Here is a 15,552-nt window from a genome sequence, read left to right as displayed (position 1 = left end):
AATGTACGTTTGTAACAAAGCATTATATGGCCGTGAGGCATGGGAAAACCTGAACAGAAGAGAATCGAACGCGCTAATGTTACCCTCTGAGAGGATTTCGAAGTTCGACCGCGCGTGTGTCTTTGGACATGGGTATCGGATAATGATTTCGAATTTGGTGAAATGAGAATCTTGAATAGTGGTTATTGAAATTACTTTTGTCAAGATTTCACATTCAATAGCAAACAGGATACAAACTGGCACAGTGCACTCTGTACTGTGTGTAGCAGCAGTTAACAATAACATACACACCAGTAAATTATGGGCACCAAATTTGCACCAAGCTCATACTAATGACAGCCACACTCACGAGCATTACTTAATTAAATACTGAAATGGCACTGCCTGAATTACTGAACTAATTCAGGATTTGAGGGGCTTCAATCTTGACAGACATAAAAACAGAAATAAAGATGAATAACGTCATAAATACGTTGTTTAAACTGCTCTACATGTAGCAACTTTCCTTAGTAACAGTAATAGTTCAGTTTCTTCTTAAAAGGTGGAGAATGTGATGGGGGCCCATAAACTAGTATAGTTTCCTAGTCAAAATCTTTGATTAATACAATAGTAAAGACTAACTATAAAAGCTAATCATTCACTTAAATTACTTTGCAAACCAGTAAAATACAACACTGGGCTTAATTAACTTCATAAAAGAAACCTTTCATCACGGATACCAAAACTATTACCTCTTTGAAGTTGTGCATCATTTTACTTCTAACAATACTACCGTAGATCTGTTCATGAAAGATTTATATGTACCTGAACTTTTATTACCTGTGAAGCAGCTATTCTTTGCAGTAATATTTACACAACCTTGCACTGTAATCCTACAAAACTATATTTTATAATCACTTGGAGTAGTTCATTAACAAAGCATCCAAATGTCACTCTTACTTTAACTTTTACTACGCCTTTTGCTTTAGACAAAAAACACTTTAAAACACAGGAATGCAAGAATTGTTCATTTAAATCAGGGTACTCGGTGTTAGTAGCACTTAGCTGAAAACCCTGCGTAGGCTCGTGATCAGGATTGGAAATATGGTTCCGGATACGAATTTATGTTTTATGTGATAATTATTGAAACAACACACAAACTATCTGGTCCTTGCCCATATACAGTACATAACTGAATGTATGAAGTTTGTAAAGCAGTGGCGAGGATTGGTGGCAGACGCAATGGCGGCTAACAGTATTCACCGCTCTTGATGTGCGAATGCTCTAAAATTCTCCTCTTGGCGTCGGATTTTCAACACATTAAAGCCATTCTATTATTCCGTTAACACCAAATAATAGCCAGATCAACATCCGAGGCAAATCCCTTCTAATGCAGTTTCTAATTGCCTCTCTTAGCACCGTCGCGGTTTACCTTGCTAAGGCTAGCCACATACTGTGCATCGTTCACACAAAGGAGCCGCTCAGCTTGACCGCCAAACCCACCCTTTACATCGCGCCTTGCCACTTTCGTTGCGCAGGGACTTCTCTACAGCGTTTATATGTTACAAATACAAATGCCCTAAGCATGAACCAACTTTTAACAATTATACACTTTTTTTATAAACGTATTCATATTATAATAATTTAAAATTTCAACAGATCTTTTGCCTTCTTTCATATATGCATTACTAAGCTGTACTTTCTTGCCACACATCAAGGAGTTTAAACAACACAGAATATGCATTTATAAAATGCAAATACAAAGTTACATAAAATAAATCTACTACTAATGGATATAAGTGTTACACTGGATCTGCATGCAGCATTACAATTGTCGCATCCGAGTGTGGATATCCAGAGGAATAACAGCATTGCCAAATGTCATTCGTCTTTGTCATATGGATGCAGCGTCTGGCGTAATTGTGTGGGGCCCATTGGGTACACAACAGGATAAAGTGTGGCTCGCTACCCTGTAAGATGGACAGCAGCCATTATATTTATGACACGTTAAGGTCGATGGTTGGGTGCTATCTTCTAGGTACCCATGTCGTTATATTTCAATAGGATAATGCGAGAAAAGAAATGATTGTCGGAAAAGAAAAAAACAGTCTTTGGTCGAATTAAAAGCAAGGGCTGTAACATTAAGAGTGCAATGGGACTTCCACAGTTGAAAGCAGAGGGGAGAAAGGATAGGTGGAAAGCGTGCACTGAAGGGAAAGACATGTCTGATGACGTGATGAAACAAGAAACAGGAGTCGACACGGAAGAGATGGGGGATCCAGTATTTGAATCAGAATTTAGAAGAACTTTAGACAACTTGTGATCAAATGCGGCAGAACGGCTACATAATATTCCGTCGGAATATCCAAAATCATAGGGGGAAATTTCAACAAAACGACTATTCTCGTTAGTGTGTAGAACGTATGAGACTGACGACATACAATATGACTTTCGGAAAAACATCATCCACACAATTTCTAGTATAGCACGGAGAGGTAAGTACCAGAACTATCTCACAATCAGATTAACTTTTGGAGTGTAGCATAGTATGACTACACGGGCTGTGGGAAAGTCAAAGCGTTGGAGATGTGATGCTACAGAAATACGTTGAAAATTATATGGACTGATATGATGAGGAATGAGGACATACTTCGTAGACTCGGCGGGGAAAGGAATACCTGGAAAGCAGTAACAAGAAGAAAGGACAGGGTGGAAGGACATCTGTTAAGACAAGGAATAACTTTCATGGTACTACAGAGAGACGTCAGGTTCATGGTTTGTCGAGAGAAAGGCACACCACCACTTGTCAACCAATGCGACTGATGAACTCCAGCACAAAGTTGAAGCAGCATCTGTCATCATATTATTTTATTACTGTATTCGATATGGTCATTAAATAAATTCTTTATTTGCTATTGTAACTATTGTTGAAATTTTGTTGACCAGCTATGTACATTTAGTATACATTTCGAAGCTGTACAGAAGACCCATGTGGCGGCAATAAAATCATTTCAAAGTGGCATGAAGACTGGTAACTTGCTTTCACCGTTCAGAAGTGTGATATAGCGTTTATCCCAAAACGTAGTAAAGTAGTGGCCGGTGATCAGACATTCGATGAATCACAATTGGAATCAACCAATTCACACTAACAAAGTTTGTAATAACATGTAAACAGAAAAATCGGAGTCGTAGTCTCTTCTGAAGACAAAGTGGGTGCTAAATATTTGTAAATTGGTAAGATACTGGCCAGTTTACGTGTCACCAGTTATACAAGTCCCATAGTGCTCAGAGCCAACCAGTTATACAATGTTACACAAGAATGCGGTACTAAAACCCAAAAAGACTATGAGCGGTTATTGAAAATGAGTAAAGAAGAGCTGCAGGAATGGTATTATAGTTATTTGAGTCATGGGAGAGCATCACAGAAATGGAGGAAAATTGTGTCGGCGGACGTTTGTAAGTAGATGCTATAATGCGACGGGGGTTATATGCTTTCCTTTATTGTTAATTATAGGAAGCAGACAATGAATGGTTGAAATGACAGCAGTTACCGGTGGATCACATATTGTACGATTTATTAATGAAGTTATTACCCGTTTCAAACGAACTTAAAGACACTCAATTTTAGCAACGTCGTAATACACCACAATACGACGTTAATCACCTCATACTGAAACATAACCCTAACAATGCGGCACGAATAATTACGTCACTTTTAAACACACAGGTCTCACGCAAGTACCACCGAGGAACGATAACGACATTCTAACACAATACTGTGCTTAACAACATACGAATACAACGCGAATGGTCAGTCCGAATACACTATAGTCATTTCAAAAATCATGCACACTGCGCATGAGCGACCGTTACGGTGCCGTGATAAATTTGAAATTCATATCAGTTGAGAGCGAGACCTTAGGTGTGACGGTCGTATATTTGTTTGCTGGTTCGCGTGACTGTTCCGTGAGGAATTCAGTTTTAAAATGGAAGCTTAAACCGAGTCAAATTAGATTACACTTAGTGACCAATGTACCTGAATCAAAAGCTAATCCTTACGTGCAAAGAACACCCTTTGAAATAGGTGAGTGGGAATAGTGTAGAGGATCGTAGCACATTATCAACATGGTCTGCTCGTTTCGGAAACAACTGAGGCAACCTACTAAAATGGAAAGCCGTCAATTGCAACAGGCCACACATCTCAGGTTATCGCTAACGACGTTCTGAGAGACGATCGGCGAAAAAATGAGAGAAAATTGCTTCTGTCACTTCAGTTTACAGAATAATTACCGAAAAGTTAAAAATCAGAAAAATTGTTGCCAGATTGATTCTGCATGATCTGAATGAACAGAATAAAGCAGGACGCAAAATAATCGCAGGAAAACTGCTGCGACGTTATCGAACAAAAGGAAATCGCGGGTTCGAATCCCAGTCCACTGCACATTTTCACTCGTCATCGCTGATACCGTGTTATGTCCCACTGCAGCAGACAGCAATGATCACCCTTTAATTTGCATAGAAAGGAAACAGTTTCTAAAATGGACTGCTGCACTTAATGAAGCATGGACACGAGATTTTGAGACAGAACGGAAGTCTCAGACCTCACAATTTAGAAGTTCTAGCTCTCCACGACCGAAAAAGTCCCTCCGTCAAAAATGAAAGTTGACACTAATGATGATCTTTGCGTACAACCTAAATAGGCTCAAAGCTACAAAATAGTGTGCCCCAGAGGACGCCTATGAGAGGCGCGCACTACAAGTTATTTCTACAAAAGTTTTGTGCCCAGAAATTCATCACAGGAGGCTTGATATGTTTGTAGCTGGTGTCCTCATTTTGCACGATCTCACAGGACGGCATATAGCCTAACAGTGGAACATGGTTGGACAAGACTTCCTAATACAGAAATTTTTATTCTCTGTTAAAAACTTCTCATTTTCTTCCTACTCTCAGTTTGCATTTTATATCCTCTGTATATCCCCTGGCTCTTACTAGTTACGTTGGGGTTCAAATAGCAGAACTCATCCGCTACTTTTCATGTTTCATTTCCTAATCTAAATCCCTCAGTACTGGTTGAATTATCTCGCCTTCATTCCATTACCCTTGTTTTACGTTTGTAGACTACTCTTGCAAGTCCTTTGTTATCTCTGCCGGAGCGCCGGCCGCAGTAGCCGAGCGGTTCTAGGCGCTTCAGTCTGGAACCGCGTGATTGCTACTGTCGCAGGTTCGAATCCTGCCTCGGGCATGGATGTGTGTGATGTCCTGAGGTTAGTTAGGTTTAAGTAGTTCTGAGTTCTAGGGGACTGATGACCCCCGGTGTTAAGTCCCACAGCTCAGAGCCATTTGAACCATTCTTTTCTGCTGGAGCTACAAAGCTACCGGTAAACCTCAATGTTTCTATTTCTTCTCCGTGAACTTTAATTTCCTATTCCAGTTCCTCCTGTGTTTCCTTCACTACGTGCTCACTGCGCAGGCTGAATAATATCGTAGATAGGGAGAAACCTTATCTCAATCCCTTCTCAACCACTGCTTTCTGTTCATGTCCTTCAATTTTTATAAATTTAGTTTGATTTCGCTAATAATTGTAAAAACCTTTTGATCGATTGATTTTATCCCTGCTTCCTCCAGAATATCTAAGACCGTGAACTAGGAAACTTTCCCAAAAAGGGTCAAAAGCTTTCTCTATTAACGTTTTTCAGTTCTCTGTGATATGTGAAAGGGCTTGTATTACCTCGTGCGTTGCTACATTCTTTCCAGAACGCAAACCGAGGTCGTCTTCTAGCTGTCATTCAGTTTTTGAGTGAATAAATCGTGGCATTATTTTCCTGCTATGAATAATGTTCAAACGTTTGGCGAGATTCACACTTGTCAGTACCTTTCCTCTCTGGAAATAGAATTATTACATTCCTTCTTGAAGACAGAGGGACTTTCACTAAAATGTAAACTTTCACGGCCGGAAATATCATGTCCATTATAATTATCCGGGCAGTTATGCCGTGGTCGGTTGATGAATTCTGAGGTGATTCCCAACGTTTCGTCTCCGACTGCGGGATACATCTTCAAGGGGGTCCGTAGCTTGATGACAGGTCCCACACACACACTGGCTCGCTACTGACTGCCGCTAAATTCCGTGTCCGCGCGCCCGCGCGCCGCGGCGAGAGGTCACGTATTTTGAAAACGTCAGTGCAATTGGCCGCTGACCGTCGCCGTCGATCGCCGTTGCCATCACCCAGTAGTGGACGAGTGGTACACATCTTCTTTAACACCGGCATCCATATACCGTTTAATTTGACGCCCTCCTCCTTTCGGTTGAAATTATTTGGGTGTCTAGCGATTTCGATTGCCTCCCTGTAGAGCCTTTCGTAGTATCCGCTCGTGGCCGCTAGTACTTGCGTCTCCGTGAAACAAATATTGTGGTTCCCTGGCGCGAAAGCATGCTCCGCAACAGCTGATCGTTCCGTTTCTCCTCTTCTACAATTTCCCCTGTGCTCTTCCAAACGTTTAGAAACAGTTCTTTTGGTGGTACCCACATAAACATCACCACAGCTGCATGCGATCCTATACACTCCAGAATTTTTGAATGGTTTGCGAGCGTCCTTGGCAGGCCTAAGGTATTCCTGTATCTTCCTGGTGGGCTTGTAAATTACGGTAATATTCCGCTTCGTCAAGATCCTCCCTATTCTTTCCGTTACATTTTTAACAAACGGCAGGAAAACCTTAGATTTTGCAGTAGCCTGTACGTCAGTATGATTTCTGCGTGGCTGCCACAACGCACGTTTTATTTCGGCGGACGAATATCCGTTCTTCGTTAGTGCATTGTGGAGATGTTCCATCCCAGCGTCGAGCAACTCAGGTTCACAAATATTTCTAGCTCTGTCCGCTAACGTCTTGATAACACCCCGCTTCTGTTGTGGATGGTGGTTCGAATCCCGGTGCAAATAACGGTCCGTGTGCGTGGGTTTGCGGTACACTGAGAGGCCCAAAGTACCATTCTCGTTTCTAAACACAAGCACATCGAGGAAATGTAGTTTGCCGTCTACCTCCTCCTCCATAGTAAACTGAATTCTTCAGTTTATACTGTTCAGATGTTCCTGGAACCGGCTTAGTTCCTCCCTAACATCTCTCCACAACACAAACGTGTCATCCACGTATCGGAACCATACATTTGGTTTCTTGCTGGCAGTACCTAAGGCCTGTTCTTCGAATTTCTCCATAAAGAAGTTTGCAATTACGGGACTTAGGGGGCTTCCCATAGCCACGCCATCCGTTTGCTCATAAAACTGTTCGTTCCACTTGAAGTATGTGGTCGTCAAACAACACTTAAATAGCTCTAAAATATCGGCAGGAAAAATTCGATCCAGCTGTTCCAATATATCATTAAGTGGAACCATGGTAAACAGCGATACCACATCGAAGCTGACGAATATGTCCTCCGGCTGGACCACTAAGCCATTCAATCTGCTGATGAAATGTGTCGAATTCTTTATATACGAGTCCGAACGGCCCACATGTGGTTTTAACAGCGTAGTCAAAAACTTGGCTAACGAGTAGGTGGGCGAACCAATGGCACTTAGTATCGGTCTTAACGGAACATTTTCTTTATGAATTTTGGGCAATCCATAAAGCCTCGGTGGTAGCGCAACCGAACTGCAGAGACCTTTCTGTACACTCTCTTCAATGGAGGACTTTTTTATTAACCGCGACACAGTTCTGAGAACGTTGTTAGTGGGGTCCTTATTCAGCTTCCTATATACTTGCGGATCCAGTAGATCCGTAATTTTTCTCTGATAGACGGCCACATCCATAACCTCCGTTGCGCTTTCCAATTGCACTGACGTTTTCAAAACACGTGACGTCACGCCGCGGCGCGGGGGCGCGCGGACATGGAATTTAGTGTGTGTGTTGGACCTTCCATCAAGCTACGGACCCCCTTGAAGATGTCTCCCGCAGTCGGAGACGAAACGTTGGGAATCACCTCAGAATTCATCAACCGACCACGGCATAACAGTATGATGGACAGAGGGTCTTTCGCCTACATCATATCTTATGCGTACCAGGTGGATTATTTTATCGTGGTGTGTTCTCAGAAGTACCCTCATATCACTGAGGGAACGTTGTCTATTTCTGATACTTTGTTTCGACTTAGGTCTTCCAAAGTTCCACCAAATTCTTTTTGCTGTATCATATCTCCCATCTCATCATCATGTCCTGCCTCTTCCCTTTCCATGATACTGTCGTCAAATTCGTTTCCGTTGATTACCCTATACTCATTGGTGTGTAAAGCCTAAGGATGAAAATATGTTTCGTATGATGTGTCACTGCCAAATAACATAACTCGATTAAACTTGGACTATGCTTAGAAAGAACCGCTGTAGTATAATACAGATGCTAACTGACGAAGTGTGCTACAATACAAACAGAAATGACCCATTTATTCAAAGACAGTAATCAGACTGAAGTCATCGCTGTTCATGAAATTCCCCGTGATATTACAAAGGCGGGGCGTGGTTCTTGACAGGCTGTGTGAGCAGCACGGACCAAAACGCATGCTCTCCAACAGCAACCAGTTAACGTTGTGGTGAGACTGTACTCCTTCCCCATGTGGGTCGTCTCAGTGGTTCCTTCGGTCCTGACTTTGTTTCTGTGGATGACAATGGGCGACCTACTGGGAAGTGTAGGTGGAGGAGCTGTTGGAAGGGGAGTATATTCAGTGAATGGTCTTTCTTGCCCGTTACCCCGGCTTAAATCGCATCGGGCAAGCGTGGGATGCGTTGAGAAGACGTACCACAGCAGGTGATCACCCACCAACGACCACCCAGCAAGCCGCGCTGGTGGAGGAATGCAGCGCCCCACGACAACTCCAGCATGGGAGATCGTTTCAGAGCATTGACTTCCGTCCGCGGTGATAGCACACCATATTAGAAACCACGTTCCGCCTCTTTTAATGTCCAGGGAACCACCATGAATCTCGGTGAATTTGTCTTTTAATAAATTTGATATTTCTGTTCGCCTACTTGCGTATTTCTTTCAGCTATTTTCTTTACAATACTGCAGCAGTTGTTTCTATGTGTGGTCGAAGTTGCACAGAGCTATGTTACTAGACTGTGATAAATCATGCGAAAGTTACATTTGTCCTCAAATTTGGTACACATTGGTTCAAAAAATGGTTCAAATGGCTCTGAGCACTATGGGACTTAACTGCTGAGGTCATCAGTCCCCTAGAACTTAGAACTACTTAAACCTAACTAACCTAAGGACATCACACACATCCATGCCCGAGGCAGGATTCGAACCTGCGACCGTAGCAGTCGCGCGGTTCCGGACTGAAGCGCCTAGAATCGTTCGGCCACCCCGGCCGGCTCTTGTACACATTCCATCACATTTCAGCCCTGGCTTCCTTGCTTAGTACTGGCTTGCTATCTGAGCTGTTAATATTCATAGATACTTATCTTTACCCCAAAGGTCTCTTTAATTTTGCTTTAGACGGCCCCTGTCTGCCCCTTAGTCATGGATTCTTCTATCGCTTTGCATCTCCCCTGTAGCCGTTCCGTCTTTTGCATTTTGCACTTTCGCTCAATCTTGTTTTTCAGACGACTGTGTCACCTTTTGTCTACTTCATTTATAGCTATATGTTTTCTCCTCCATGAAATGGGTGCAGTATCTCCCGTCTCATCCATGCATTTCTATTGGGATTTACGTTTTTTCCTGTTTCTTCCTGTTCTGCTTTCTCTATTTCATCCCTCAAAAATACTCGTTCGCTTTGTATCGTACTCTTTTTACTTGTTTCAGCAAATCTTTGTCTAATTATCCATTAGAAACTCTCAACAAACTATCGTCTTTCAATGTACCCGCTTTCTCTCCTTTTATCTATCTGTTTTCCTACTTTTCGGTAGTTTATTAATTTTTAATCTGAAATTCATATCCAGTAAATTTTGACATTCCTGGGATTGTTTTGCAGTTTAAAATCTAGTTTAGAACCCTCTTACTTACTGCTATATAATCTATCGATAACTTTCCGTTCCTGTAGGTCTCTTCACGTACAAAGTCTCCTTTAAAATTTTTCACATTGCGAAATTCTACCTGATGATTGACCATTTCATTTCTCCCGTCAGTCCATGATCCCTACAATATTTCCTTCTCTTCATTTCCATACTGTCGAATTTCAAGCACCCATCAAGATTCAGTTTTCGTCTGCTTTAAATATCTAAAGAATTACTTCAATCACTTTAAATATTCTTTCATTCTCTTCGGATCTTTGGAGTTAGCACACACATAAATTCTATCAATATATGATACAGAGTGGTGAACCCTCTGTCATGCACTGCTAAATGTTTGGGGAGAATGAGTATAGAGTGGATTCATACGCATATGCACCTAATGGTTTCGGGTGGTTCCCATGATAGCACCCGCAATATTTTTGCCTTACTTCAATGTTATTCTCAAAAGTAAAGCAACTGTAAATTCTAAATAGACATATCGCCTATATTTTTGAAAGAGAGAAAAAAAACAGCTGCACCTTTCAGTCAACAGATACTGCATTTTGAGTCGCAATAAATAAAATATCACTTACTTTATTGTTTTCTCTGTTTATTTGAGAGGTGAAAAGCTTTAAGATAAACATGAACATGGATGCTAACGATCAATTGTAATACTCTCAAGCGTGGGAATTTCAACTAAAAGCGTTCGTGACAACACTTAAGTGATAGACGGTTATTATGCAAGCACTTTATCACGTTATTAATCAAAGTAGGTATCAAGGGCAGATAAGTGCATAAACTACCGCTCAGTCAGTTTAACAGGTCGTATATCGAAGCTGATGAATAATATACAGAACAATGGTAAAGAAATCTGAGGATCGGGTTATATGAAGATCAGTTTGTTTTCCGGAAGAAGCACCAGAGAGGCATTTCTGACGTTAGGTTTGATTATGCAAGCAAGACTTAAGAAAAATCAAAACACTTACGTAGGATTTATCGACATGGAAAAGAGTTCGTCATGTAAAATGGCACAAGATGTTGGAAATTGTGAGAATTATGAAAGTACGCTGTAGGAAAAGACGGATAAAGTACAATATGCACAAGGACAAGAGTGACCAATCAGAATGGAAGGCGAGAAACGAAGTGCTCGGATTAAAATCAGTGTAAAACAGAGAAACAGTCTTTCGCCTCTACAGTTCATTCTACACATCTAAAATGCATTGACGGAAGTAAAAGAAATGTTCAAGAGTAGGATTACAATTCAGGGTGAACGAATATCAAAGATAATAGTCGCTGAAGACGTTGTTATCCTAGTTGAAAGCGAAGAAGAAGAACGGGACTTGTAGAATGGAAGGAGCAGTCTAACGATGACATACAATGTACTGGGATTATGCCGAAGAATGACGAAAGCAATGAAGAGTAGCAGATGTAAGATTACCGATGAACTTAAACATCAAAGTGAGGGACCTTGAAGTAGATGAAGTAAAGAATTATTGATACCATGCAAGTAAAACAGCACATGCCGAACGAAGTACAGAGAGCATAAAACGCATATTAGCACAAAGTCGGGATTGTTTGCCAAGACAAGTCGTCTGATATCAAACTGTCAGCCAGAATCCGATTGAGAAAAACTATCTAAGACAAAAATTTAAAATAAAATGCAATATGGACGCATCACGAAGGACACGAATCCGAAGTGTGATGTATATATACAGACAAACAAACGATTACAACTGCAGGAAAATATGCTTAAGTCAAGAGAAAGGGTTCACAAATTATGCAAATCTATAACGCACTGTCCACTTCTGGTCCTTATGCAAGCAGTTATTAGGCTTCGCATTGACTGAGGATATACTGGATGTCCTCCAGAGGGATATAATGACGGTAACTTGCGCATTCGATCATCAAAATCCCGAACTAGTTGAAGGATGTAACGTATATGCAACCAGTATGTAATGTAGCTACAGCCAATATTGCCTATGTTCGTCTGTGAAACTGGATTCGATAAGCAACCTGAGCTATCAGTAAACGGAATCTATCCTGCGTAACACTGCGTGTTGTATGAGTATCAGCTTCACTGTAATTGAAGCCCTCAACAGATCGCTACATGAAAAACTTAAAACTAACATTTGGATAAGCTCTCTGACTGCGTTTTTTAAAATAAATTTACAAATGATACAGACTCTGATTTGTGCAACGAAATTTACTGGACTGGAGTACATATTGTGGTGTGTCAGTGTCTCTGTTTTGGCCACAAGTTTTGCACTCACCTCTTTAGATAACTGCCTGTTTCCATGTGGTTTACAGCAATGGGCAGCAGCATGCAGCAGCAGTGGTTAAAGCTTATTGTTACTAAGAATTAATTTAATAAAAAGGAGTTTGCTTGGGTCCTGTTAACTACTATTTAACCTTTGAGAAGGAATTTCATTAATTAAATCAATTTAAAACTTCAGAATCATTATGAACAAGTATTAATAATGACAATGACAAATGATATAAGTGTCAATAATGGCTGAGAGCCAAATTAAGAAATTATTTCAATTTCAAATTTACTAAGCACAGCACAATATTTGGATGTGGAGAATAATTATTATTATTTGAAGGATACGGAGGCTTCTTTCACTGGGATTATTCCATACTCGGACTAACAAAATGGTTGAAATGGCTCTGAGCCTATGGGACTCAACTGCTGTGTTCATCAGTCCCCTAGAACTTAGAACTAATTAAACCCAACTAACCTAAGGACATTACACACATCCATGCCCGAGGCAGGATTCGAACCTGCGACCGTAGCAGCAGCGCGGCTCCGGACTGGAGCGCCTAGAACCGCACGACCACCGCGGCCGGCTCGGACTAACAATCACGAGCCTAACCCTGCAATTGCTTTTGCGCTATGCTTGCGAATTTTACCTTGAATTCCATCTTCAAGCGTAGTTAAGCCCTCTAAATCTCTCCTGGCTGTATAATTGAAATCAGGCCTCGAGTGAGGTAGGATCTGCCATCAGCGACGTGAGGGCAGCATGACACGTCTTCTGTCTCCGAGCTCTCCGAGCTCTAGACTGACACTACTCTTCCACTCTCGCAGGCAGACCTCGTCTCACAACTATGCTTAGAATCGCGCTCCCATGTTTCACCCTCAGATTGTTACTATCAATATCTGAGTGCTTACACAATGCAAAGAATAGCGCTATGTTGTATATATTGCTTTATGTAATGGAGAGTTCTGACACACTCCTAAAGGGCCTTGCCCGTAATGCTCCGAAAGTTCTCAGGTGGGGAGGCATCCGGCGACCTCGCTGCCCCAAGTAGAGTTGGACAAGCAGGAAGGCAAGCAACAGAAATTATTGCCTTGAGCAGGTGGGAATTATCTAATCTAATCCAAGCCCAGAATTGGTTTGCCATGACGAACAGAAAAACGAGGCGTAGAATATTGTCGACGTATCTGAGTGGTCCATGGACTGTGGGAAAGACGGAACGGAAGGCAGTCGAAGAAGCATTTGGAATATGGTGGTAGAGAAGAATGTTGAAAATTAGGTCGAATGATAGAGAAAGGAGTGGAGAAGTTCTCTGCAGAATTGGAGACGAAAGAAATTTATGGAAAACAATGACAAGAAGAAGGGACAGGATACAGTGGCGGATAACTATTACCCGATCAATTCACAACTCCCGTTTTGGATGGGGCGCTGTGAGCTCTTTCCGTACTCTGCTATTCGTTCTTCTGAAGGAAGCGTCAGCGCTCTAGTCGCGCTCAGTCAAAATATGATATGGTTCCTGAACTGTACTTGGTGTACGGCATCGGATAAAACAAACTTAAATCTGCATCGTGTTAACACAATCGTCTGTCAAAAGACAACACAAACACAAGGAAAATAACTTTTCGTTTATGGCCTAAAAATTCAGCAGAGCGTGTAGGAGACAAAGGATTCTTGTTATACATTCACTTTTAATATGTTCATTTACACGAAACCGTTGAATCTGAAAATAAAAAAGTTGTGTTACGATCTAAAAATTGAAGCGAACGTGTCATACATTAGAAATTAATACATACTTTTACAGAGATGCATCCAAAATTAAAGTTAAACTGTCGTTTTACGATCTAATAACTTGAATGTGTAGTAGATTAAAAAAAAACACGTTCGGTATTAATACATGAATCCCTAGGAAAGCGTAATAAATGAAAATGAAAGAGAGATTTTGGTTCACGAACTAATAACTAAACACAGAGAACACAAACACAGAATTGGATTTGCTATTATATAATTTTACAGACTAGTGTGGAAAACTGAGCGAGGTGGCGTAGTGGTTAGCGCGCTGGACTCATATTCAGAAGGACGACGGTTCAATCCCGCGTCCGGCTATCCTGATTTAGGTTCTTCGTGATTTCCTAAATCGCTCCAGGCAAATTCCGGGATGGTTCCTTTGAAAGGGCATGCCCGACTTCCTTCCCTAATCCGATGAGACCGATGACCTCGCAGTTGGTCTCTTGCCCAAAACAAATCCCAACCCCAAGTGTGGAAAAATCGAATTTTTTTAATAATCTAATAGTTTACGTGTAAGGCATTGAGGTCTGTGAAGCTAGATGCCGCATAATAAGTGTACATAATACCAGGGCTGTACAGTTTTGTACTGCAGCTGCTGCTCTCACCATAGCTCTTTCTAACCGTATTAGTAAAGCTTTTACGTATTTATCTACAGAACTGAACTACGTTATTCATTAACACTTTTTCATGTGGGCGTACCCTCCGATAACATGTATTTCCGCGATAAGTTGTAATATACGGGGAGTTCAAAAAGTCTCCTCTTAGTGCCGTATGATTGTTAGCCGCGCGTGCCGTATGATTGTTTTAAGTTTAGTTCCTTTGTTCGTTTGTTTCGCTTTTGTCACTGTTAAAATGCTTACCATTGAAGAACGTGTGGTTTTCGTCGAACAAGTGTTAAAAGCTGGCAGTAAATACACAGTTTCAGTTGGTCAAATATTTAATTCAGTTTTCCCGGCGACAACACTTCCACATCGCGATACTGTAAGAGATTTGATTAACAAATTTCGAAGTACGGGTACAGTGACAGATGGACCAAGAAGTGGTCGGTATAGTGGTTTTGTCTGAAGATAAACTACTCAATATTTCCGATAAAATGTATATGACACTCTGTACCCATTCATCGGAGAACTTGTGTTAAGTGAAATACTGAACGGTTATTTTCAGCAAGATGGTGCAACCGTGCATACAGCTAGCGTTTCAATGTCACTGCTTGCTGATGTTTTTGGTGACCGCATAATTTCACAGGGCCTCCACGAACACCTGACCAAACACCGTCTGACTTTTTCTTCTGGGGTGCAGCGAAAGCAACTGTCTATAAAAACCGTCCAAAATCCATCGATGAATTGAAAACTGCAATATCCACTTTCGCTGCGTCTGTTACGAAAGAAATGTTACAGCCTGTGTTTGGAAACATTATTAGACGAATTGAATTGTGTATTCAACAAAAGGGAGGACACTTTCAATATTTAATGTCAAAATTTGTAAGTAAAAATGAATGTTCAATAAATTAGTAACTTGTATTTCACTGAGTTTCATTATGGTATATTCATTGCGGCATA

Source organism: Schistocerca americana, chromosome 2 (assembly GCF_021461395.2).
Source record: "Schistocerca americana isolate TAMUIC-IGC-003095 chromosome 2, iqSchAmer2.1, whole genome shotgun sequence".
NCBI lineage: Eukaryota > Metazoa > Arthropoda > Insecta > Orthoptera > Acrididae > Schistocerca > Schistocerca americana.
This window is presented reverse-complemented; position numbering follows the sequence as displayed.